General features: G+C 42.3%; 2 protein-coding genes across 6 annotated transcripts in view; both read right to left on the bottom strand.

Moving 5' to 3' along the window:
• The window catches only part of LOC122567545 (ataxin-10), a 72,309-nt gene that overhangs the window by 4,514 nt on the left and 42,743 nt on the right, over nucleotides 1-25,052 (bottom strand). The window lies entirely within an intron of this gene.
• LOC122567549 (protein Wnt-7b) overlaps nucleotides 1-25,052 on the bottom strand; it is a 108,547-nt gene that overhangs the window by 55,810 nt on the left and 27,685 nt on the right. Inside the window, exon 1 of one of the 5 annotated variants that reach the window (XM_043726216.1) lies at nucleotides 16,299-16,386. The exons of the other annotated variants lie outside the window; for them this stretch is intronic. The gene's annotated coding sequence lies outside the window, so the exon portion shown is untranslated. Of the gene's footprint in view, nucleotides 1-16,298; nucleotides 16,387-25,052 lie in introns of those variants that run through there. 5 annotated transcript variants of the gene reach the window in all.

Below are 25,052 nucleotides of genomic sequence, written 5' to 3'. Positions count from 1 at the left end.
CTGCGCGTTACCGTTTCCACGGGCAAAGCGTTTCGTCATCGTCGCCGAGCGAACCGGTTGCCGTTCTAACAACGAAGCTATGCATCATCCCCTTATCTAGTTCGCAGATTCACGACTCGCGATCTCGACTTCCAGATACGTAACCGAGAGCCTTCTGCTCGGGCAGAGTCGACGCACGTGTGCGTTCGCGCGTATGCAGACGGCGAGGAAATCGTGCGAGCATTCGCTGTGCCACCGAGCGTTTTAATGATATTCAGGAGGATCCATTTTTCTGTCACCGGGTGTCGCTTAAGTGGCCGGATAAGGAATCATTAAGCATCGGCGCACACGACCATAAGATCGTTACACACGGTTCCTACGATTGATTTATCGTGCCTGCCGTCGTTTTTTGCCCATCCTAGAGGAATTTAACCGAGAAGATCGTCGATGACTGCAAGGCTTAAAGAGAAATATACAGGAAAAAATATACGATGGAAAATGATCGAAATCCTGAAAAATGTACCGTTGTAAATCTAGGAAACTGGTCTGAAAATTTGTGGTCGTTATTATTTATCGTAATTCTTGGCTTCCCGTTTAGGACGGCTTCCGGCTTCTATTTACATTCCAAACATTTATCTTGTTAATTACTTGGCTCTGTGCATTTTATCGCTATCTTACGTCCTGATTACAGAAGGGTTACTACGCCTTACTCATATTTATAGAGCATACCATTACCTACTATTCGGTCATTTATCTTCGAAACTCCGACTTATATACACATTTCTTGTACATTGTACGCTTAACAGATTAAGTACTTTATATAAAAGAGGGAACAGGGAACAGGGAACTTGCGCGTTCCTAACGGACGTCTAGAGTACAAGAAAAATCTTGACCACGCGCAACCGTGTCCGTATAAGCACCTGTTGCTTCAATTACGTCACCACTCCATCGTGAGTCGTTGGTAAGTCCGCTGGAACGAAAACGTTCGCGCGAGAGATTCATTGTTCCAGGTACGAGCGACGTAAAAGTGCGCAGCCACCGAGAGATATACAATGTACAGGTGTAGCGGGCATTAACTGGTGCGCAGGTATTCAGACTATCCGGCCGTGACGCCGTCGGTAAATTTACTGTCCCCGAGAGGTTCTTATCTCGCGTTACTTTATTGCCGCTTATCGTCGCGGTCGATTTCGTTCCTCGAGCATCGTTCACCGTGTTCTCCTTTCCAAACCACCGTGCTTTCTTATATGGATCCTCTCCGATGGTTCCTGTCAAGGACATCTCGGTACTTTGCCATACCTCGTGCCATTTTATACTTCTTCAAGCGAATTCTTGGACAGTATAAAAACGGTTTTAAAATTTTGCGCATGATGAGAGATTCAGAGAAAAGATACTAGGTTCTATTTTTAGGAAGATTTAGGAATGTAAAACGTTGGAAAATCGGTTGGTACGAGAATTACCGCAGTAATTCGTCGAGACGATTAAAAATTTTATAATTTTCCAACGGCATACTTTTCGATCTCTCGTAATACGTGCGCAGAACAAGGAATTGTTTTCCTCTTCGTGTATTTCCTATAATAATATAACGCTTCTGGTTCCAACGTCATCGGTGCGAGATTCGTACGGTAATGTTAATATCGCTGAGTAGTGGAATTTAGAACGGTAGAGCTTAAGAGAAAACGAAACCTTTAATAACGTGATAATTACTGGCAACGATGACAGGATATTATACCCTCTCAGAGAAAAGTAGAAGGAATCGAAAGCATTAGAAGCACCGGGAATTTTTTGTCTCGTCTTAATCTACTTCGACGTTAACCCTTGCCCGTGATCGCCCATTAAGCCTCGCAACGATTAGATTGTTCGAAACCCAAGCGTCGAACGGAGGAAAGGAATGCATCTTTGGTGTTTCACGCGATACACTTTGACGCTTCAATGAGAAAAGATATATGTACTCGTACTAACAAACGTAAAAACGTAATAATAAAAATATAAATCCAAATTAGACCTCGTTATCCAGCTTGTCGTATCCAATTCAACGATTCGAGCGTTTGTCGATTGACGTACTCTTTGGATAATGCTAATTTTAATTAGGATGTCAGCGAATCGAGTATTTCATTCATCGACGAAATTTCGTTCGATAATATCGGATTGTAATACAGAGCACGAATAAAACGCCATTCGTCATTGAAACCCCAGCGAGTCTTTACGAAATCTCCTTTAGAAAAATGAAACTCATACTTAAACGTATCGAACAATGTTTCTACTCTTCGTGTTTATTCTCGTTGAAGATCTTCGAGACAGTTTCTCGTAACATTTCGCCTCGCTCTTTGAGCTTGCCCGTCGTTCCAAAAGATTTTTAACTCGACAGCCCGTGGCGAATGGGTCTCTGGCACTCGATACACCGTGACTAATCGAGGAAGGTGTCCATGGAAGTTCTTGGGATAGGTCTCGACCGGTGACTCGCGGCGTTTTCTGCCGCACAACGTTCCCTACTATGCGATTATATTCAAAACTCCTTTCGTTTTGGTTACGGTGGATCCTCAGGCATTCGATACGCCCATTTTCGTACAAGGCTCGGGATTAGCCCCTTAACGCTCGAGTTCGTGTCTCGCACATGTACGACCGAGTGATTCGAAATACGCATGCCCGTTTCATACGCTCTTACCAGCGATTCAGTTCGCCGATTGGATCGAGAAGAATGTAAACGTTAAAGTGGTTACAACGTGTCTTGAACACGAAGGTATCTATCTAGTTAGCGGACCAGATCGATCTCGGCCCCGCCGCCGGAGTCGATCCTCGACCTGTTTCGATTAGATCGGCCGAGTCATCGGCGATTCATCGATAATCGATCCCGACAGTGGGGCCATTTATTTCATCTCGTGACAATGACGCGATGGTTCCTTTCGATCTACTTAAATGTACGTTGTAATCTTTTTTTCTTCTTGTATTCTCTCATTGTTCCTACGATGCATCCCTACGTCTCTTATTACCATACCTTTGGACAACTTCGCCTATAAACTCGATCCACTCGCTTATGAAACAAAGGGACAGATCTCTCCGTCATCTGCCGTAACATTATTTACCAAGCAAATTGGTAGATCCTAATCTTAAATCAAATCATTCCAAACCTCATACCTCGACGCTGTACCTTCGAGCGATCTAAACCGATCCAACTGCGATACATTCGTCCGTAAGATCGGACGAATATCTTCGTTCCTAACCACCGTATCTGTAACTAATTTCGCGTTTAAACCCGATTCATGTTACAGTCGTGCGGTACGCTCGTCCACGAAACAAATTTGAGACAAATCTCTGCAACATCGCACGGTATCCGAAGAAACGCGATAAAACGGGGTCGAACGAATTCGTATTGCCGATGAAACGGAGCGCAGGAGGAGGCGCGAGGGCCGCGATACGGGAAAGCCACGGGGATTCGATAAACCTCGCCATAAATACGGGAATTAGATAGGAAGCGATACAGTTTGCGCGCGTGCAAGGTACCTGCGAGCTATCCGCTAAATAACGCGGCTCGGTGGGAACAGGTCGGCCCACGTGTCACACGCACGCACCGGACCACTTAGTAAGTCCTTAATCCTTATCTATGCGTATCGCACATATGCAATGCAAAGTGGACACGCATATTGACCGCGCGAGAGAGGGATCAGTCGACTTATCGGCGGAGATAAATGCGGCTTTGCGTGGAGGCCGCTGCTCGAAAAAGCACGTGCTTGCGACACAACGTTTCGTTCTTCGTTCCGTCTCTGTACCCTTACGGACAACTCTTCCCTTCTCGCGAGTCCCGTTTAATTTCTCTCAGCGAGATCGGACGCGTGGGCGTTCGCCATCGTCGTGTGCGATCGCTGGGTTACCGGGATGATAAGCTAGACTTATCGCGTACGGTGGGTGTCGAAGCGACCGGCCGAATCGAAACGATTTTGGTGGCGTTTCTGACGATCCACTTGGTAACTTTCTTTTTGCTTATTTTAATTAAAAATTGTCTTAGCATCGAAGTTTGCGTTTCGCCCGCGTTCGCACTACAGAGGCCACTATCGCGTAATCATGTCTGACTTATTATATGACATTAATAACTATCGTTCGCTTACAGCGATAATTAGGCTGCGGATTTTTATGCGAATTCTTACGTTTACGAATCTAATTGAAGAAACGCGGAGATACTTCTTGGAACGCTCAATTTCAACGCAAGCGTTCCGCGATTAAACATCTTCGCGAAGGAGAAGTTCAATGGATCGACGAAATTTATTCGATACTCGTTGAGTAAATTCTAATTAGAAAGACGCGTATCAGGTTGTAATTGCGGATTCTATCGATGCAACGAAGAAATACCGTTTGGAGTATGGGGTAGAGTCCTTTTATCAACGCGATTCTGCTGACGTGTAATAGTTGCGCGGCTATGAGGTGTGAATATACAAGGTGACATTTTCGTTTTAAATACTATCCGATATCTGTTAGAAGTAGCAGAGGAACGCCTATTTTAAGATATATAGACGGCGAATAATCCGTTTTCAAATATACGATAAAGTATGCGCATTAAAATATATGATATTTCTTAGGATTTACGTGTTTTCGCTTACGTTCGAAACGATGCTTCTACCCAATATGCAAACTAGTACGACACGTTCGGTTAAGAATTTCTCACTAACAACGCGGTGTCTAAGTCGCAATTAGTTGCAGCGCGTGAATATCCTACAGAGTGGTCATACACCGATGTAAAATTAGCACCTTGTACCTCCATAAAGACACCATGGTCGCGTGTTTGCGAACAACAGGCAAAAATCGGATTAATCATCGACGAGTCGATGTTCGAGAAACGCGTTGCAGGTCGTAAAATGTGAGGAAAAAAAAAGAGACGTATTTTATCGTGTATCGTGGTAACAGGAACTTTCGAGGCCTCCCTCGTTCTTTGGTGCATCCGCCATCAGCAGGTTAATTTAATTCGTATTCAATGCTAATGGAAGGTGAACTGCTCGTGATTCTTCGTACGTGTCAGCCTACCTACGCGATTCTCTTGCTCTCCTGTCTGTCAAGACGCTCTAGTCTTTGGAACTTACGTCCACTTACGAGGGTGGAAAGAATCGACTTTCTTCATTTGCATACGTAAGTTGGAAACACTTGGACCGCAGAAGTTATTAAGATTATTTATCTGTATTTTTTAAACGTCCAGCGTCGACTCATTGCGTGCAAATCTTTTTACGTTAAACGTTCCTCCGTATACTATTTTTTTCTCAAGCAGAACTGCTTTTTATTCCCACTAATAATTGATAAAGAAAAGTTTCCTTCGATAGTTCAAAAACCGAGTCTTGGCATATTTCTCTACAATATCGTTAACGTTAACGATAAGATTTATAGTATGAAAAATGAAATAAAAAGCGATTGGCACTGTAGTAAAATCCTTCGTTAACTGTAACTATTCACAATTTTTCAACTTCTGACAAGTTTGTGGGTTATTTTATAAAACACATAATTAGAAAGAAAAAAGAGAAAGGGAAGAAGCGTAAAAAATATTTCGTCACGCAAACCCAATATATTAAACGAGAACGTTTCAACGTTCTCCTAAAATTCGTTCGAGAAATTGGATGTTCCTCGACAGGGTCGGGTTATTTATGCCAACGACCGATCTCGTCGTGGTAGAGCCGCGGAATGAGAGAAACTTGTCGAACGTCCGTGTTACGATCTTGGACAAATTTTGACCACGAGCAGCCGAGTTATTACCGGGCAAGAACGGTTCGTAACGTGTCCACCGAAGGGACCGAGCATTCCCAGCCCGTCCGGTGCTAATTAAAAGGATTCAACGGCCACATCGAGCCCAGTCAGATAAGATCGGCGTTGACGCGCCGGAAACGAAAGCTCGCCCGAAAACGTTTCGCTCGCTTTCTCGCCACCAAGTGAGATATTTTGCATCGACTGTGTTTCCACGATGCTTCCTCCAGGTTGTCACCGTCTCGAATCGAAGTCTGTCAGTCATGGCCTATAGAGGCGGCGAGTTATGGTGGGTGTCGAAAAATAGAAGAAAAATGAGTCTAATCGCTGAAATATCGAATGTTCTGTTCCTGATTGCGTGAAAAGGCCGACGATTTAAAAGCGTTTCTTTCGACGAAGACGCGTAAGCCTCGATGATCAATTACGCAGGTTAGTCAGATACGTTTCTTCTCGTATATTTATTAGTTCGTCGATGTCTTTCGTACTGTAGCGTTTCCAGTCCATCAGAGGACACTCGCTCGCAGCATTGCTCTAGCGACAAGATTACGAGTTAAACGATCTTTTGAATTTAGAAAATCTGTTTGCAAACGCGTTATATATAGATAAGCGAAAAGACGCGAAACGTACAACAAGAGGAATATCGATCTGTTCGTCTCGACGATATCGTTTCTTCTACCGATCGACGTAAAGCGTCGTCACAGAAAACACGTACGTCTAAAGCGAGGGCGTTCCTTGGAAACAAATATTTGTCTCGCTCCGAATTTCAAAACGTACATACATCTGAAAATTACATCGTCTTTGTAGATTTAATTATCCAAATAGCTGACACGTCGCCAAGAAAATTACGAATCGGCCATTGAAAGAACGGATTCATAAAATCCAGCTCGGACGTCAACTTAAACTGGCCAGCAAAATAATTCAATGATTTTCTACAAAGTCCCCTCTAAACCATTTCTCAGAAAGGAATATCTTTATCTTTCCTTTCCTCCGAGATTAAAATTCAAACCTGTCGCAGAAAACAGACGCAGTGAAAGCAATAAAACACATCGGCGTAGTATGCACGAGGAGCGTAGGACCAAAAGTCGAAGGAGGTGGAAAGCCGGGTGAACAGGTGAAGCTGACGTTCCACGAAGAAACTGTGGACCCGGTACATAACTGGTCCCAGAGAAAGGAAGCGGTTCGCATAAATTCGCGATATTATCTTGGTATCGCGAGGGGGTTATTCTTCATCCCGCATGGAACGCGGGCCACGGATTCCCACGCACGTAGACCTCGTCCAATTTCGAAATTTCGGGGTCGACCAGGTTAAATGTTAACACGGGAATTATGCTAATTTTTCGGCAGCGGCCGGTCATCGGGACATTCGTCATCCGCCGCAGGCCGCGATTCTCTGCTCGCTTTCTGAGGTCGGCCACGATTATGCGAACGTACGAAGGTGGTCCACGCCGAACAGCGAAGTATTTGAAAGTCTAATTCTACTTTTTCTTTGTATTTTCCCTTCCTCTCCGCCCCTCGTTCCTTCGTCGATCTTTTTCTCTCATCGTAGCTTTTTGTTCGCGAATCTCGTAGCACGATCCTCGTTGATCTTTCAGATTTCGTCCGATATACGCAATACTGCTACGGTCGAGTCTCCCATCACAGGATCGATAGAAAGATAAAGATATCCGGATAATAGAACTTTTACTCTGCCCTTACTCTACCAATCGCTCTTATTCGTACAATATTTTATTCGGTTAAACAGAGATAAAACAAATTGTCCGCTTGTTCCAATACTTAAAGATCCCGCGTTTCATCGACTATCGAATTACGTAAATTTTTTTAAATTTTTTGGGAAGCTTGTACAGTTTTACGTACGCGGATCTGTTCATCGGAAAAGCGATCAGCAGACAGTGTAATAGAATATTCCTATACGTCGATGCGTGTCTCTTGCGAAGATGCGGAGCGTCTGATTAGTTGGTTTTTATTATAGTTCGATCGAAACGATGAAGTACCTTGACCGTATAATGGTTAGGATTGATCGCATTGGTTCAGTATGTTATTAAGGAACATTAGTAATTTTAGTTTCTAATCAACAGGCAGTAGATAACACCGTTCGATCGTGCTAATAGTATCAACTTTCTGCTGGAAATTAGCGACTTGTTTTCAATTTCGTGATATTATACATAATTCCTTTTACTCCGTATTTATACAACTAACTACGTGTATGTTAATGATTTTTCTATTAGGTAAATTTACCGATAAATTTTATAACAATCCACTTTCTAGTATCATAATCCTGGAGCAACTTACGTTTTATATACGACATATTCTCAATCTATATCGTTACAACGATAAAATACGTACACAAGAAATTTTTGTAAAGTTTCTATGCAACACTCGTTCGCTTCATAAAAATTTATATATCAAGTGTTTATCTTTCCAACAAAGTTAAATATAGCGATTCTTCGTTATGCATAACTATATACATAATACTGTATGTTCTATACGTAAAACTATAGAGTTAATTAAGCGATATCGTCACAATTCTCGATTAAAATACGATGATACGCACGGAACCAAAATTTACGACTGACCCTAGCATCGCTAAAACACGTTACGTAATACGTTTCACGATTAGTCACTACAAAAATATAGACTTCTCTGCACGTCTCAAGTCGTCCAAAAATCAGCTGAATCGAGTATAAATTACCCATAAAGCCAACCTTTAAAGCTCATATATTACATTGCGCGACTAACTCGCACAAAACAAACAAAAAAAGCTCATTAATTCCTAAGAACCTACTCCGCCAGTTGCATAATTAGATGCATCGAATAAATGACATAATCTCCTGTTCTTCCGCACCCTTGCCATCCAATGCGACGTCGATAGTCGCGCAACATCGAGGCGAGGATTTAGTAAAGCGACTTTTTCTTTATTATTAACGCGAATCGTGGGGTCCGCCCACGCGTCTCCTAAATCCGATCGCTAATCAGAGGGGAAAGGTGAATCGGAGGCTGGAATAGAGAAATCTACAAAGGACGTACAACACTCCTACTCGCTTAGCGCGCGAGATGTCGCGAGCGTTCGCCGGAAATTCATAACTTAGCATCAACCGGGCGAAAGAGGGTTAATCGGCAAAAATATGAGACGAGCTTTGTCACGGTTGGCCCAGCCAACGCGACGCGCCATAGCTGAAATATAATTTCGTGGATTAGCACGAGGAACGGGTTTGGAAATTTACGTCGGAAATCGCGCGGCCACAATAACGTCCGACACGCCCCCGGATCACGCTTCGGGCGATCTGTAAATTACGATACTTCGGAAAGTTGCTCTGGAGGTATTTAGAACATCTTCTTGGATCAGAGTCGCGTATTTCGATTAGTAATTAATAAATCGTGCACCTTTATGCATTTTTATAACAAATGTCTTATCCTGTAAGCGATTCATCGAATTTTAATTAGACGGTGAGTATAGATTTTTGAGAATTCTTTTTTGACAGGTTTGTTTGATTTTGTAGGGTTTATCGGAGTTGACGAAATCAAATTATCGAACAAATACGATACGATACGATGCAAACATAATACGAATTTTCTGTATTTTTTTCGCTTCACTGGAATACATTTGTACCGCTTCTTTCACTGAGCTTTGTAATTATACAAATTGTTGCGAGCTAGTATATTTACACGCTATTTTGCTAACTGCCTTTACGGTAATATTATTGCTTAGCGTAAATGACTCTCTGATTCGTTTCCTCCTTTAGACGGTACGCTTTTACAAGCTCCCAAAGATCCGACCGGGAAAAGTAAGGTATTCGCGCGAGCCTCGTGAATCATCACCGATGTTCTGCGAGACCCTCTTCAAAGACCCAGTGCCCCAGAGCGTCTGAAACGCAGCTGATCCGCGTTTTCTTCTGGGTCTTTATTTATACATTGCTTAGACTGAACCGAGCAAAGGTTGCCCGGTTTACTTGCATTCTATGGGAATCGATAAATTACGAAAGAACCACTTCCTTTCCCCGAGCATCAATTTTTTTCCTCTCCGACCTTTTACGTCTCGTAGATCGAAGGAATTCGATTTTGCGATCTAAAGGTCAAACATTAAGATTATTACGTCCTGTGTCGCGGAAAAAAATAGTGCAAGCGAATTTCAACGTACCAACACTGAAAGATAAAGTTTCGAAAGCGAGTGCGAAAAGATAAAACGCGAAACGTTGTCGAAATACTCTTTTCGAAAAGGACGATAAGACTGCTCGGGAAATATTCTGCCAAGCGTTCTCTCCGAATCGAAGAAAGAACAAATTACGAACGAAGAACGAATTAATAAAACTTCAGCAACGGAGGAGAGAACGAGAGAAAAGTAACGCAGAGAGGCGAAAGAAAGAGAACCGAAGAGACCTTGGAGCGTTGAAAAGGCTCTGCAAAGTGCGTGCTCCCCTCCCGGATGGGCGTTTCTTTATATCGGTCATAGGTGGGGGTGGGTGGGTGGATGGGTGGCATCGAGAGGAAGAGAGGGTACCGATTCAATTTATGCTCCGACAATGTGGCTTTGTCTCGCCAAATTATCATACATGAACCGACGTGCATAATCCTTGGTTGGCTTGCCGCGCATTATCATATCATAGACGCGCGTTTAAGTACCGGTTCCCCGGCTTCGTCCCCCTGGTATTAACGCGAGAGGCGCCTGTGCTTACGTGGTCAGGAAAAGACCATCGTCTTCACGGGATCGTTTCGTCGATTAAACGCCTCAATGGAACGATTTCGCGGTCTGTCTGGCTCGGTGTCTGCCCGCCAGCCAGCCAGCCAGCCAGCCATCCCGATGACGAGACGATCGAGAATATCGTTTCTACCTTGCCTCGATTCGCCACGAGGTAACCGTGAGACGCTTGTTCGCCAGCTTCGTTCATGGTTCGTTTGGATGTTAGCCGGAGAGTTAGGCTGATTTATGTTGCTGCTTGAATTATGTCGGTGAACCGATTCGAGTCGGATCGGGATAAGGGCCAAGGTTCCTTGGCTTTTCCGTTAATACCTCGCTGACGCGGTATGAGATTATACGTGGACGGAGTAAAGCATATCGCTTTATCGTCAGCGATATTTTATAGTCGTTTTTTTTTTTTTTTTTTTTGAAATTTTAATAGTTTTATCGCGTAACATCGGGGACGATGATTTTTGATGGTTCAATAGATATTAGATCGCATTGTAGATAGCGAGTTTCGATAGTTTTATAATATCGTGTTATATCTATAGTAGTAGCTCGGTAATATCGCTGGCGTAATACACAAAAGGGGACAGGTTTTTATGTTAAGAGGATCTTTGGATGCAAATGTATTTTGAAATTCTAGTCTGGTTTTAAATTAGATTTCTTTTATCGTAATTCGTGTGCGTCATTCTCAGCACCGAATGGCATAATTACACGGCAACGATAGCAGTATCGGTAGGATCGACATGTACGACACAGAAAGTATAATCGCAGTAATAAAATATTATCTAACCATACGATAATTAGTAATAGTAATTTTAATTCAGACGGTCTTATCAAACTCTAGCTGCGAAAACTTGTAGAACAAAAGTTTCTTTAACAATGTTGGAACAAATACTCGAATATGCGAATACGTATAATGCCATCACTCTGTACGTAAATATGCACGGTATGTAAATATCATCACTGCGATCAAAATTATCTGTGACATATATCGTTACTTGCCAGGACGTGTTAAGTTTTACGTCTTACCGATAACGCGAAGGGAAGCAAAGTTTCGTGAGATATGTGACACACGAACAACATCGGTTTAGATGCACGTTGCACCGCGGCTTCGGATTAGTACCCACGAGGTATTACCGGTCTGGTCACGCTCGAGAATAATGTTTCATGCGAGTGGTACCGATTCAGAATAGCACGATGATTGTGCTAACACGCGCATGCAGATTTATAGCGTCTCTAATCGTCTACAAAAGCTGCAACAAGATAAATAGTCATTACGCTGTTCCTTTTGCCCCTTGTTCCTATACGATCGATAAACTTCGATTCCCATTGATTTCGGTATAAATTATCGCATTTATCATCGAAGAATATCGAGGAAAACGCAGGCAAATTGAATACCGAAAAGTACTTACGTATCTCTTTTGTATCGGTAAAACGAGAGAGAACGAAGAAAGAGTTTCTGGCTAAACTGCTAGACATCTTTCAAGCGATTAAGGAAGAAGATAATATTTGTTAGATAATCGATTCCTAGGAAATCGAAATATACTCTTAACGTATTTCTTCGTTTAATCGAAACGCAGATTCAAAGCTACAACGAAACACACTTTACGTTTTCTACGGCCACTGTCTTTTTCCATAGTTGGCGAATCTTAATCCTGACACGCATACCGATGACATTTGGCAACAGAGGTAACGTTTTCCAACGTGCCAGATATGTACGTTACACTGTAAATTCAAATATATCTATACTAGCGTGTAAAAGATGCGAGTAAACTGTTATTTATTTTAGAAATCTTCGAGATCATCTCGGTTAGTGGGACCCGGCTACCAAGGAAAATAGGATTTCTCTAAAATGTCGAAATACCTGACTAGTTTTGCCCTACGGGTATGCACACACCTTTCTCGCTACACTCTACTGGAAGGAGAAACAGAAAAGATGACGCGCGATGCATCGTAGGAAGGATCATTTATCATTTCAAACGTTGCCACATATCGTTGGAACGCAGAGAACATAATGTTAACAAGTTGCACTTTAATGTTTCGTTACGTTCCTCGCACGCGATCGAGTATACGCCGTCGCAACGCGTTAATATCTCGTCACCACTCGACGAAACCACGGACACACTTTGAGAGTAAATTTCTATTAAAGAACAGCACCGGAGCTAAGATAATTACGAGCATCGACGGCGTGCAAACAAGATAACTTACGAGCCTGTCGGTCGATCTCGATCGATCGATCACGATCCCACCGTGAAACGCTATAGCAATCGCGCGTTTCTTCGACGCTACGTTAGAACCAACCTGGCGAATCGTCGAGGGGGATAAAAATCGTCGCGTTCAATTTTACTCGAAAGAATGTTTGCACGCCATTAAAAAATTTCATCGGTACGTACCTTTACCTTACTAATTTCTTCTTCACCGTACGATTCGCTCAAAGCGCAAATAATTTCCACGTACCGAGAGCCAACGCGCCTAGACAACTCTCGCTAAAGGGGTTAATTTTTCCATCATAAACAATCACTTTGCGGCAAAAGCAATAAAAACACCTTGCGCCACAGCCAGAGAGTTAATCGCACAACGTGATTACTGCACCTCGAGGGGCCTCGAGACCGATGAGATGACTCTTCCAGCGACCGCTTATTTCGCGTCCAGACCCTCATCGCGCATAATTACTCGCTTTTATCGCAACCAGAAGGAATTTCTCTTCTACGAATCATCCAAAAAATTTCTCCTTTTCACTGGCAGAGTACAACGGGCATAACGCTGTTTTCTACCTCTTTTTTTTCTTTTTTTTTTTTATTAATTATCGCACAACCATACAGCGCGAAATAACGAAGCTAACGATACTCGGTTTTGGCAGCCAGTATCGTTGATTTTTCGATTTCGATGTCAGTTGGTAGGTAGAATATGGTGGTAGGAAGAACAATTTTTTTGGTCGAAAGGTGCGAGTTTCTTAGATATAAGTTGTCGATATTTTCGAAACGTTCAATAAGATACGAAACCATGACTGATAGCGCGTTAAATTTTAAAATCGTTTCTCGTGTTCTTTCCCCGTGGTCTTCGTATTTAATGTTAGAGCCACGGTTCCCCTCGCCCTCGAAAGACTTCAAAGTCTAAAATGCTGCAACTAGCAAGACATTGTTGGCAGATGCTCCTTTTCCTACCATATATTCGAATTCTATCGGAGAAGTACCATCGTTCTTATATTTTATAATCTTTTATTTTCGTCGAAGGACGATCCTCGTCTCTTTTGCCCGGCAACAAGAAAACTCAAACTAAGCCACGGATAAAAACAAAAACAAAAAAGAAAAAAGAGTGAAACCCACACCTACAGCTCGATACCTATACCCATGCCATTTCTCGTGGAATTAATCGCAGAAAACGTAATCAGCCTGAATCGTGGAGGTGGCGTACGGATGAAACGCGTGAGACGTCACGAAATCGAGGGTCGAATTTGCATATTTCCGTGCTGGTTCCGCGTTGGATCGCGTGCTACGCGAGGCGGTACGTCAACAGAGAGGAGATTTCTCAATCGAAGCGGGGTGTATCGCGCGAGGACGACGAGAGGCTTGAAAATCCGACGCATTGACAGGATAATTACACGCACGTAGGCTGGCCGCTTGTCTGTTCCATCCCGTTCGTTGCGTTCATTCGTCTGTCAGCCGTGGAGAACGAAAAACATGGAGGGAATAAGGTGAGAAGAGAAGAAGACGGGAGAAAGAGGAAGAGAAAGAGGTTAGAGAATACAGCGAAATAAAGACGGTAAAAGAAGGAAAGAGAGAAAGGGAGAGAGAAAAGAGAGGCGCGCTTGGTAGCTTGGACGACCGAGCCGAGCTACCGGTGGATCAGCCAGCGGCCACCCACGATGTTGATCATCGCCGAAGATCGACCGAACCTCGCGCCGACGTTCCACAGTATTTTCATTTGCATAATGGAAATTGCGCGGCTCGCCACCACCAACCGCTACGTTTCCGCGGGACCCGATAATTTAAAGGATATTCCGAAGGTGTTCCGTCCGATGAGTTTATCTTCAACGCGTCGTTTGCGCTAACCGACCCAACTGACGAGAATCGAATGGAAACCTCGAGCGAGGCTCTATAGCACGTTTTGTTCAAAGTCGAATCAACGATCAAGTACGGTTCTATGGTGCAGTTCGATTGTTTTAGGCTGTGCGATGTAATCGGCATCGAGTAGTTGTACACCGATTTTTGGATAAAAAAAAAGTCGTATTACATCCTTGTTACTCTTTCCGCTTCCATAAAATTCCCAAAAACTTATTTACCTTCTTCAGTTGCTCTCTTCCCTCGATCGAGTATTCGTATAACATAGAACGATTTAAAATCCACGACTTCCTCGAACTTGTCAGAAGCGAGTCGTTTAACGAACATCGACGGGATTAACCGACAGTTTACAGTCTATCGCGTTAGGCGTGCTGGTTTTTACAAATTTAATCGGTATGAATCAACGTTACGTTCAAGGTATAATAACTTAGCTTTATCATCGGAGGTTGGAGCACGTGGATAATGCCGGAGGGGGAAAAGAAGTTAATGCGAATTTATCGCGACTGATCTGACTATTAACTCGGAACATTATGGGACGTAAGTGGCTGCGCCGTATGGGAACTGTGTAGCTCGTTGTTGGCATATGTTGCGGGCAAGAAAAGGGGAAATGAGCGTGCAGTTGCGGCTTAACACGCTCCACAGAATGTAATATCTACTTTTTCGCACGCAGTCTATTTATTATCGTATAAAATACTTTAATGCAGTAAGATTTCTGATCATCGATATCGCTGCCTTAAGGAAGTCTGTGGGGTTCGACGAGGCTTAATGGGGGAGGAGGAAGCTGTAATTGATACTAACATACAAGAATGTGCTTACTAAACTTCCAAGAAGCCACTTAGAACGCTAATTTGTTTACTTTTTTGTTTGTTCGCTCGCTGTGTTTCAGTGGATCGGGTCCTTAATGCACAAATTCGTAGAAATATCGATTCGATACAAAAATTATTTACAACCCCGTAAACGACTATGCATTCTCTATAGCGATTGGATAATTCATTCTTTCCGCAGTGTCAGACAATTAGTTCTTTCGACGTAGTATTCCCTTACGTGTTAGTTTCCGCAATAATAAATCTCAATTTCTTTCTAATCGATTCGTTCGGCTAGGCTTGCAAATAATCGCGTTGCAAATTACATACATTTACTCTGTGCTTTTTCTACGTGCACTCGCTCCTTTCTATCCGAAGGACGACCGTACCAGACGCGGTAATCATCGACATTCGTCGTAACGAGACCACAGGAGCGGGTGTCCGGTTTAAAAAATCGTGCGGACACGCGTTTCCACGTGTCCCGAGAGCTTTCGCTTTCTCCGGCTGATCTTTCAGCCTGCCCACGCGTGCTCGTCCGAGAACGATAAAGGACAGTCACGAATCCGCCAGCCAATTCGAATCGGCATAATTTAACCGCGTATAATGTCTTCACGGCCATCAGAACGCTTTGATTTAAGCGGTTCGTTAAAATCACGCCTTTCCTCGTGCTCTGTATAATAGGAGGACGCGACATAACGAGCTCATAAAATAAAGCGTTAATTAGCGTTTGTCTTTCTTCGAACGGACCAAAGAATAATCGAACGTCTCTAATTTCTGTTCGATACGTTTCCATTTTCTTCGACGAACTATTCATTTCGTTGTAAAATTGCTACAAGCGTATCTGTTAATTGTGCGATTAAAGGCGCTACGTTTAATCGATCGAAATTGACGTATACTTCATCGTAGAAGTACCGTTTAATAAAACTTCAATTTCCTCGTTGTTATATCAAAGAACAACGGCGACTTACTGTCTCATATTAAGGACTAGTGGCCGATGATATACAATAAATTTGATTATCCCGTGCAAAGTGAAAAGTTCAATGTAAATACGTGGAAGCTTACCTGCCTCGAATAATCTTACTACACTTGCAGTCGTGGAAAATTGTAAATTAACTTTACCGACCAACTTTACGACCTCGCTGTATCATTTCCACCTACTGTACACGAGTACACCTATAGGAAGGCTCGTGCTACCGTGTTTTATTCGCTGTCCCGCATATTACGTCGCTGCCGCATTCGTCATCGAGCCAATTTTAATAAATAACCGCCCTATTATCGGCGAGTTCCACGAAACTCGCGCAAGAATAAATCTGACTCTATCTAAAAGCGGCTGTGTAACGTTCAAGGTACACGGGCTGCTTAAGACATCGACGGTGTTCCTGTCAGGGCATAATAATAACCGGCAATCCGTTAATCCGTCAGGTAGTTGGTTGTCGCGAGTCTCGTTCGAGACGAGGCACAATTTGTTCGGTTCGGTTCAAAATGAGTTCGGTTCAGGTTCGCGCGGTTTCGGCTAACGTTCGACTCTCCTTATTTAAAATAAAAATACGCGACGATCTTTCAAGATAGCTATGCGTACAAATCCTCCTAGCAGCTACGTAGCGATATGAATTCTTCCAAAAGGTCGGCATCCTTCTCCGATAGACTCGGAACTCTGAAACCTGGATCTCACGAACCCATGGTTCGAAGAAGATCAATGGTGGACGGTACATCATACCTAACCCGATCCTCGGAAGATGGTCGATCAGAAAGTTTGTGGAAACCGGGGCTACTCGGTGAGGTCGACACGTAAACACGTGTACCACGGTGGTGGCCGTGTCCGGGTGGCGCGAAGCGTGAGAAGAGCGGCCGCGTGGAACACGGAACTATTCGTGGCGCGTTATAAATTCGGCGAGGACTACGGAGGCTGGGCCGATCCGGGTCCGCGGTCCACGCGGTAGACCATAGCCTGAGGAACAGGGTCCCGTGTAGCCACGTCGGCGGACATCGACGATTCCACGCCCTATAAATACGCATAAATATTCCCATAAATCCCGTGTACCATCGCGTTACACGCGTTCACGAGAGAAGGTCCCAAGAAGATCGCGGCCTCGTTCTGCTGCGAACAGGCTGGTATCAAAGGAAACGAAAAAGGGAGGGCGAGAAAGGAGGGGAAAGGAGAAGAAAAGAGAGGACGAGAATCGTGTGCAGAGCACGGCACGTTCAGTGTGTATATCATATATGGAATAAATTACGCTTAACGTACGTACTCGCCGGCCGAGCCAGTTGGATTTATACACTCGGCCGACTTTCTGTGTATTCCCGATGTAATCGAGCGTTTAGCGCGCGATTCATGGCTCTCATTGATCGCCGCTCCAACCACAACATGTACGAAATTTGCAATTTTATAGGGGATGTAGAGTCGCGCGCGAGAAACTTTGACTATATGGATTTTTCGCTTTATACCTCGAACGATGTTTAAAAAAATGTTTCGATCAACGTTATCGGGATTTGTTTATTACACCGTTTTCTTCCGGTTGTCGCTCTCTTATATTTAATATTGATTGACATTTTTCTTGATATCGCTTTTGGAATATAAAGCGAAAAATCTACCTAACTGGAAACTTTTACACAATACTTTGAATACTGATCTTTCGTTTTACCATTTTTTCGTTGATTTTTGTTCGTTCTTAACCATTTTACGCTCGATACGGCGTATCTGTAACGTCGTATTTTAACAAATTATTAGCCAGATAAGCGGATCTATTCTACACCAATAAAAATCTATCGTTCATCCTCGTCCGATAAAATCTTCTCTTTCGTCTCGGTTAAATCTTCGATCCACTTTTTGCCACGTAAAATACGACACAAAAAGATCGAAGAAATAACGGCGCACGATTAATTTAAGATTAATCATTCTGCCGTGGAATGCAGCGTGGCGACGATTATTAATTCGTGTAACGTTCCATGAGAACAAGACGCAGAGGGACAGACGGTCCAGTCCGTTCCGTAGAAATGACTCATGTGAATAACTCGGTGAGTCTTGATAGCGATCAGCTCGTTAAAGTCCTGTAGCAGGGGCCGAAAATACGGTTTTACCGGACAATGCGAGCCGTGCACCGGGAAAACATGCGAGCAGCTGAGCAGCACCCAAGAGCGAGAGAATGAGAACGAACCGGTCGGAGGTGGATAAATAGAACAAACTGCCTGCTAGGCCGCGTAGGAGAGGTCAAGAGTACGATGTATCGGATGCTGTGATCGAAAAAAATAATTGCGCGTCTCGCTGTTGATCCTTTGGAAACTAACGGATTCGTCGAGAGTAACGTATGGAATTTTTGCCACTTTTGCTACGTAGATAAAATTGCGCGTTGACCCTGTATGATTCCATATGATTCGATATATGACTCTACGGTCGGATCATCTATTTATATGAACGTGATATTATTCCGAGAACATAATTCTATTTGAAGAGAATTGGTGGATTATGTTGTAAATTGTTACCCTTTGAATATTATTATATTATTATTATATATATATATTATAGAATTATAGGATTTTTATTTATTATTTATTTAAAATGGATTAAACAGGTGTTGGTTAAACAGGAAGCGATTGTTGTTTAACGTGAACTAAATACAATAACGTGCTATAGTTAAGACAACTAAATAGTTAATTTACAACTCCCGTCACCACGATTGCAACGCTCTCTTTCGCGCGGACCACACTCTCGACAACGCAATTCACACTCTCTGACTTCTCAACTTACACCGACTGTTAATTCGTCTTTCTCCCTTAGCATCCCTTTGTCTTTTCTCATAACCCCACCACGCACGTGTTTCTCAACCGTTCGTGGCCAGGATCACGTAGGCCTTTTTTCCGCGTAACTGTTTGATCGAAGGGCCGACGATACATCGTTGGGCCTGTCGGCATTTAGGCTTTCTCACGACATCGTTTATGGTTCACCTGATATCTCTTAGGCCTTTCGTCCACGATACTACAGAATATATAATACGTTCATATGCGATTATGTTCTATATATGTTACGCTATATCCAAAATTCCCCGCGTTAATAGTCGCTATATTAAAATGGATTCGATTACAAGTGATCAAAGTACGGTTAAACTCCATTTACGATAAAACGTGCCGTGTAAATACCAAGGCAAAAACATTTAAAAAAGCGTTCATAAGCGGAATGTCGAATAATGAGAGTTTTATCGTATGATAGATACGATTAAAAACAGAGATGAGATATTTCTCTCTGTTACGTTCGAAAAGATAATAGCGATTGTTTTTAAAATATGAAAGGGTGCAGTTCAGAAAAAGATAACCTGTGACATTTACGATAATGGGCTGTGCAGACTCGATAACTCCATCTTCGCTCTCCACCTTCCAAGCAGGCCAAACTCCGTTCCAAAAAACGAGAGAGCTTGCGTTGCTCGGAAAGTAACGCCTCGTCGCGGATCCGCTTCGGTCAGCTAAGGTTGTTTCGGCGCGTAACGATGAAATTATCGGGCCCGTAAATCATCGGTAGCGCCTCCCAGCTCGCGACACGCGTTTTATCCAACAGTTTCACGCCACTAGCAGCGGTGTCATTAAGTGTAATTAAACGCTACCATTCAGGGACTTTTGATATCGAGAGTGAGAGAGAGAGAGAGAGAGAGAAACGAAACGCCGGAGAACCAGAGATCCTCGTCGGCTGAAAGGATCCTCGTGGGCGAACTTTCAATATTTTTCACAGCTCGCTATCGTCACCGACTCGCCAGCCAGATAGTACAGGTGTCACTAATTACTCTGATAACACCGGCGCAGACCGCCTATCGGTTGCCTATCGTCTGCGAAATTAAGTGGTCGATATTTTTCTTTGGTAGCCCTCGATAGATTCTGCGCGAACAGAGGGTACAACGCGAAACAGGATGTTAAGAGGCTGTTTTATCTACCGTGCAAGTTTATTCCTCGACGGCTTAGAGGAGCAGATTACGCGTCACCTCGAACACTGGCGTTCGCTTGATAGTTTCAGAGTTATGATTTTGGTGTTGAAGTAGATGGGAAGTAGTAGCTGGAATGTTTATGGCAGGCGGTTTTGGTGTGGGTTACGCGAGTGAATGATTTCAAAGCGTTATGCAAGGCACGGGATTGGCACAGGATTGGCACAGGACAAAACGAAACTAATAATTACGGATTGGTATTCTATAAGCAAATTTTATAGATTACGAATCTTCTGATTACTATTCGTTCATAAAATTGTATTAATATTTTTGCGCGATAGACATTTTTAATCCGTAATTTGTAACTTGTCGATTCACTAATAATATTGTTGTCTGATAACGATAACATTATTTTTATCATCTTCGATAATGATACGACAATATTAACTAACATAGTGTTCGATCTCTTCTAATGTTTCGAACGAACGGATTCTTAACGCACGATACACGTGTATATAAGCCGTCCATTTGCCAAGCCGGTTAACTCCACGAAACAAGAAGCAAAGAAAATTGACGAAATTATATAAGAGAAGCATCGATCAAGCGCTTCGATGCTAAAGTTTCAAAACTTTCAAAAAGTAGAGTTGACCGCTTTTTGAGCGGGCGCAAGAGGACGTAATAAACTGAAATAAATTTGTCACCGAGGAAGATGTCTTTCCGATAAATATAAGCCTCGATTAACCGAGATACTGCTACGATAATTGCCTGTATAGATCCTTTCGAACACCTGGGAATCGTCTCAATTCACGATAACCACGGGTTCGCTAGGATATGAAGGAAAAAATATTCGATCGGCTAGAAATAGAGGCAGACTCGTTAATTATCCGACCGGAGGTGTGTACATATCGGGCCACAAATTAACATTATTTTATGGATGACAGGGAAATGGAAGAAGCGTTCTTTCTACGAACGAAAGAGCTCGTTAAGCCAGGTATCTTTAGGATCTGATCTTCGGCCAGGTAATACCGAAAATATCTTTGTAGAAAGGTCCTGACAAGAGGAGAGGTGGCGAAAATTTCAACCCTGGCGCCTGAAGATTTATCGAACGGCTTCCCTCATTCACCTGCTCCTCTGTGTGCGTTCGTTCGTACGACAGAGGAATACACGGTGAGAACGCCGGAAAACAGAAACCTTGAACGGCACGAATAGCGGATGAGAAGTAACACGATCCAAGAGGATCTCTTCGGGAAAGTGTGGCAATTGCGACGCTACCGTGACCATTCCATTATTCGTGTCGACAAATTTTCGTTCGTTCTGCTCGTGAATATCCCCGATACTTTTTCTTAGACGTTGAAGTTTTATTAGAGAATCATATAATCATAGACGATTGTAGCGAAATTTAATTTACAAATATGTTTTGCATATTAGGAGTGAAAGACATAGATTTCCGTGGATTATATCGGTTAATTAATAGATACTACAACAGATCCTAGTATCTCAGGTGACGGCGGTATTTAAGGGATTTTAAGGAAAGGATAATTACGGAAACGTTGAAAACAAAAACTAAAGAAATAAAAAATATACAGAACAATCGTCTATGTAAAAAATAATGCCTATATAATTGGTATAAAGTTAATTAGATTTGGCGGTCGACTAGACAGTCGCGTTTCATCAACGGTCCGAGCATCCAATAGAATCTGTCGTAATGGACGGTGATAATTATAATGAGAGCGAAGATTATAGCGATTATGTAGACACGCAAACATTCTTCAGCGAGGATAGAAATTGGACAGCAGACTGTTAGTCAGAGAGCAGAGCCGCTTGAATACGTTAAGGCGACTTTTGTCTTCGTCCATCGCACCGATGCTTCGCGATCAGCTGACGTCCTTCCCTTTCGAAGAAAAAATTACGCTACTTTTTCCTTTTAACGCATAATAAATTCATTCGTCGCTCAAACTGGTTCCACTCTGAAGCGTGCGCGTAATCTTCCGCGAATATTTAGAGACGCGTTTAAAGCGGTTGAAAATTTAAATTATTTATTTCATTTATATTATCCTTTTAAAAATTTGAAGCCTCGGACTATTTTATTTTCAGGTATTTCCAGCTTTGAACTATTTTATCTTTCAATATTTCAAGCTTTGGATCATTTTGTTTCCAGATCTTTGAAACTTTGAATTATCTCCTTTTTAGGTTGGCAAATACAGTAAATCGAAATTCAGTTTGTTACGGATTTCCGGTCTATCTTTGGTATTTTACTTTCGTTGAAAATGTTATCGATACATAATTCAATGGCTGCTTTTGTATTTCCGTGGCGAGAACTTAACAAAATTGTACGATCTCGTTAAAATTGATTTTCATTATAATTGTAGCGAATGTTCCTTTATTTTTGTGATGTTTTAAATATTTAAGAAGCAAATACGTCGAACAGAAAAAGATCGTAAAAAGAAAGTAAATACGTAAATGAAACATAATGTTATCGCACTTTATAACGTATCAGTCGGAGTTTATTCAATGGTATTTTATGCTTCAAAAATATTTAATGTCTCCGATATACTACTTTGCACACTCGATTGCCCAGGATAGGCTATAAATTTAATTTTATAGTTATCGATGATTGAGCAGTTTTTCAGATAAATATAATTTACCTCTTGAGATAGTCAGGATTTTTCTCCCTTTATTAATCATCGATAATGATATTTAACTCGACCTTGTTTTCAAATATTTGTAAAAATCGACACGCTGGTTGCAATTAATTTCACGAACGGAGCGTTCTCTTTGAACGGTTTTCACCGTAAAACGTCGTCAAAAGCCATCGATTAAATTATCAGCTTGCTTGTTTTTGCTTCGCTTTCGTTTTCGTCTCTGTTTCATTTTTCTCGGTTAATTGTTATTTCAACGAAACCCCTGATTTTCAACGACGATACAGCTTCACGTTGGATTCTTTGTGCTACATTGTATATACAGTACCCCCCCTCCCAGTTTTTTCAACCTTTATTCTCCGTATTTTCTTCTCTTTTCATAGTAATTTCAGGCGAAGGGTACAATCTGTGCGTACCTCGTTCTCGCTAAGAATCGGTTCGCGATCGTCGTTTAATTATACACGATCATGTTCCGTCTATCGGCGTTAGCAATCACGGTTAAACGGTTTTTACGCGGCGTATATTTGCTTCTCTTTTAAGCTTGATCGCGAAATTACACCGTTTCGTAACCGATCTTATAAATAACACCATTTACTTTTCAATCTCATTAAGACCTCTTGGTTCGCGCGCATCGCCCCCTGCTACTTATATATTATTATTTCAATATCATTTAGCGTAAATAACCATCTTTTGCGTTCTGGACATTAATCTTCGATCGAACCGTTTAAGTATCGTTTTTCCCCATTTTTTATGCGTGTAACTTTTTTCTCCTTCGGTTAGGGTTTACAAGATCCGAGGGATTTCTCATAGAATCAGGGCATTTTTCGATGTTCCACTTAGACGTCGTCGACTATCTCAACGCCTCGATCAAGAAACAAAAGTATAAATCTGTTAAACTTAAGTCTCCCGAATAAATTTGCGACTCTACTTGCGTCTAAGGAACGATTCACCACCCAGCAGAAGCTTAAGCTCGTTCTTAAACTTACTCGTCCATCTTGCACGCTTGAAATTATTACGCTGGATCTCTCGATCTCTCGATACCTCGATCGAAAACGAAAACACGAATTTAACTAAAATTAAGTCTCCCGTATAAATCTTTGGTTGCAATTCTATCTGAGAAATGATCCACTTAACGGCTTAAACTCATTCTTAAACCCGATCGTCCATCTTCCACGCTTGAAATTATTATCCGCGTATCTCGTCATTTCGATCGAGAACGAAAATACGACAATCCTTCTTCAAGCACATCCGCTAAAGAAAAAACCTATTTATTACCACCCGACACGTCAATTCAAACTGGCTCTGGTATCTCTACCATCGCATCTTTTCGATCGCTGACTTTATCGACCAGCGACGTTCGTCTTCTCCTATACAACCGCCTGCCCTCTAAGCTTCTGAAGGTAACGTAACCGGCGAATCGGTTTCAAGTTCGACGCGTATTCGCCTCGTTGAAGTCCGTACGCGCGTGGATCGATTAATAAAGACATAGATCGTGATCGTTGGTGAATCGAAGTGTGTCGTTTGGCGACGATCAACGCGGTCAGATACGAGATCGTAAATTGCTACAGGCTCTTCTTGTCCACGCTTCTAACAGCTGCCGATCGGACGCGATGATCCGCGTTTAATCGCTGTCCCGTCGATACGCTTTTGAACCGCCGAGTCTCTCGCCAGGGTTAACTACGATTCTAAAGAGTCGCTTACCTTGAAACCACGAAAAATCCAAGTGCGCTTCCGATGCAGAATATTCTAGCGATATTCATCGGCGGTTCAACGTATTTATTAATTTTGCGTATTACTTTTTGGTGTAATACGATAATCGTGTTTATCGCGTGTAATGAAAATTATTTACTGTTCGAGACACGTTATTAAATATCCGCTATTCGTAAATTAAGTTCTTATTGAGATTCTTACTTAAAATTTACTTTTTACCTAACTATAATTTAACGTATTTTTTCAGTTTTAAGCTTGTGCGTTAAATAAAATCATACGGTAATTAATTCACGCTTAATTACTGTAGACTGTAAACAGGAGATCTCGCAGACCGCTAACGTTTATCGCAATATTACGTACGTGCAAGCGCGGAATAAAAATCAAATTCAATTGTTTTGCTTCATAGCGTAATAATCAAGAGACCGTTTCGCAGACGTTCTATAAAAGTTACGGATTAAACGAACCGCATTATAACGAACGTTATGGACAGAAAATGTTCATACGTAAAGATTCAATCGATAATAGTATCGCGTTGCTCAAAATATTCTGTTAGACGAATGTGT

The sequence above is a fragment of the Bombus pyrosoma genome, linkage group LG5 (assembly GCF_014825855.1).
Source record: "Bombus pyrosoma isolate SC7728 linkage group LG5, ASM1482585v1, whole genome shotgun sequence".
In the NCBI taxonomy this organism is placed as follows: Eukaryota; Metazoa; Arthropoda; class Insecta; order Hymenoptera; family Apidae; genus Bombus; species Bombus pyrosoma.
Note: the sequence above shows the minus strand (reverse complement) of the source record. Positions and strands in the feature narration are given on the sequence as shown.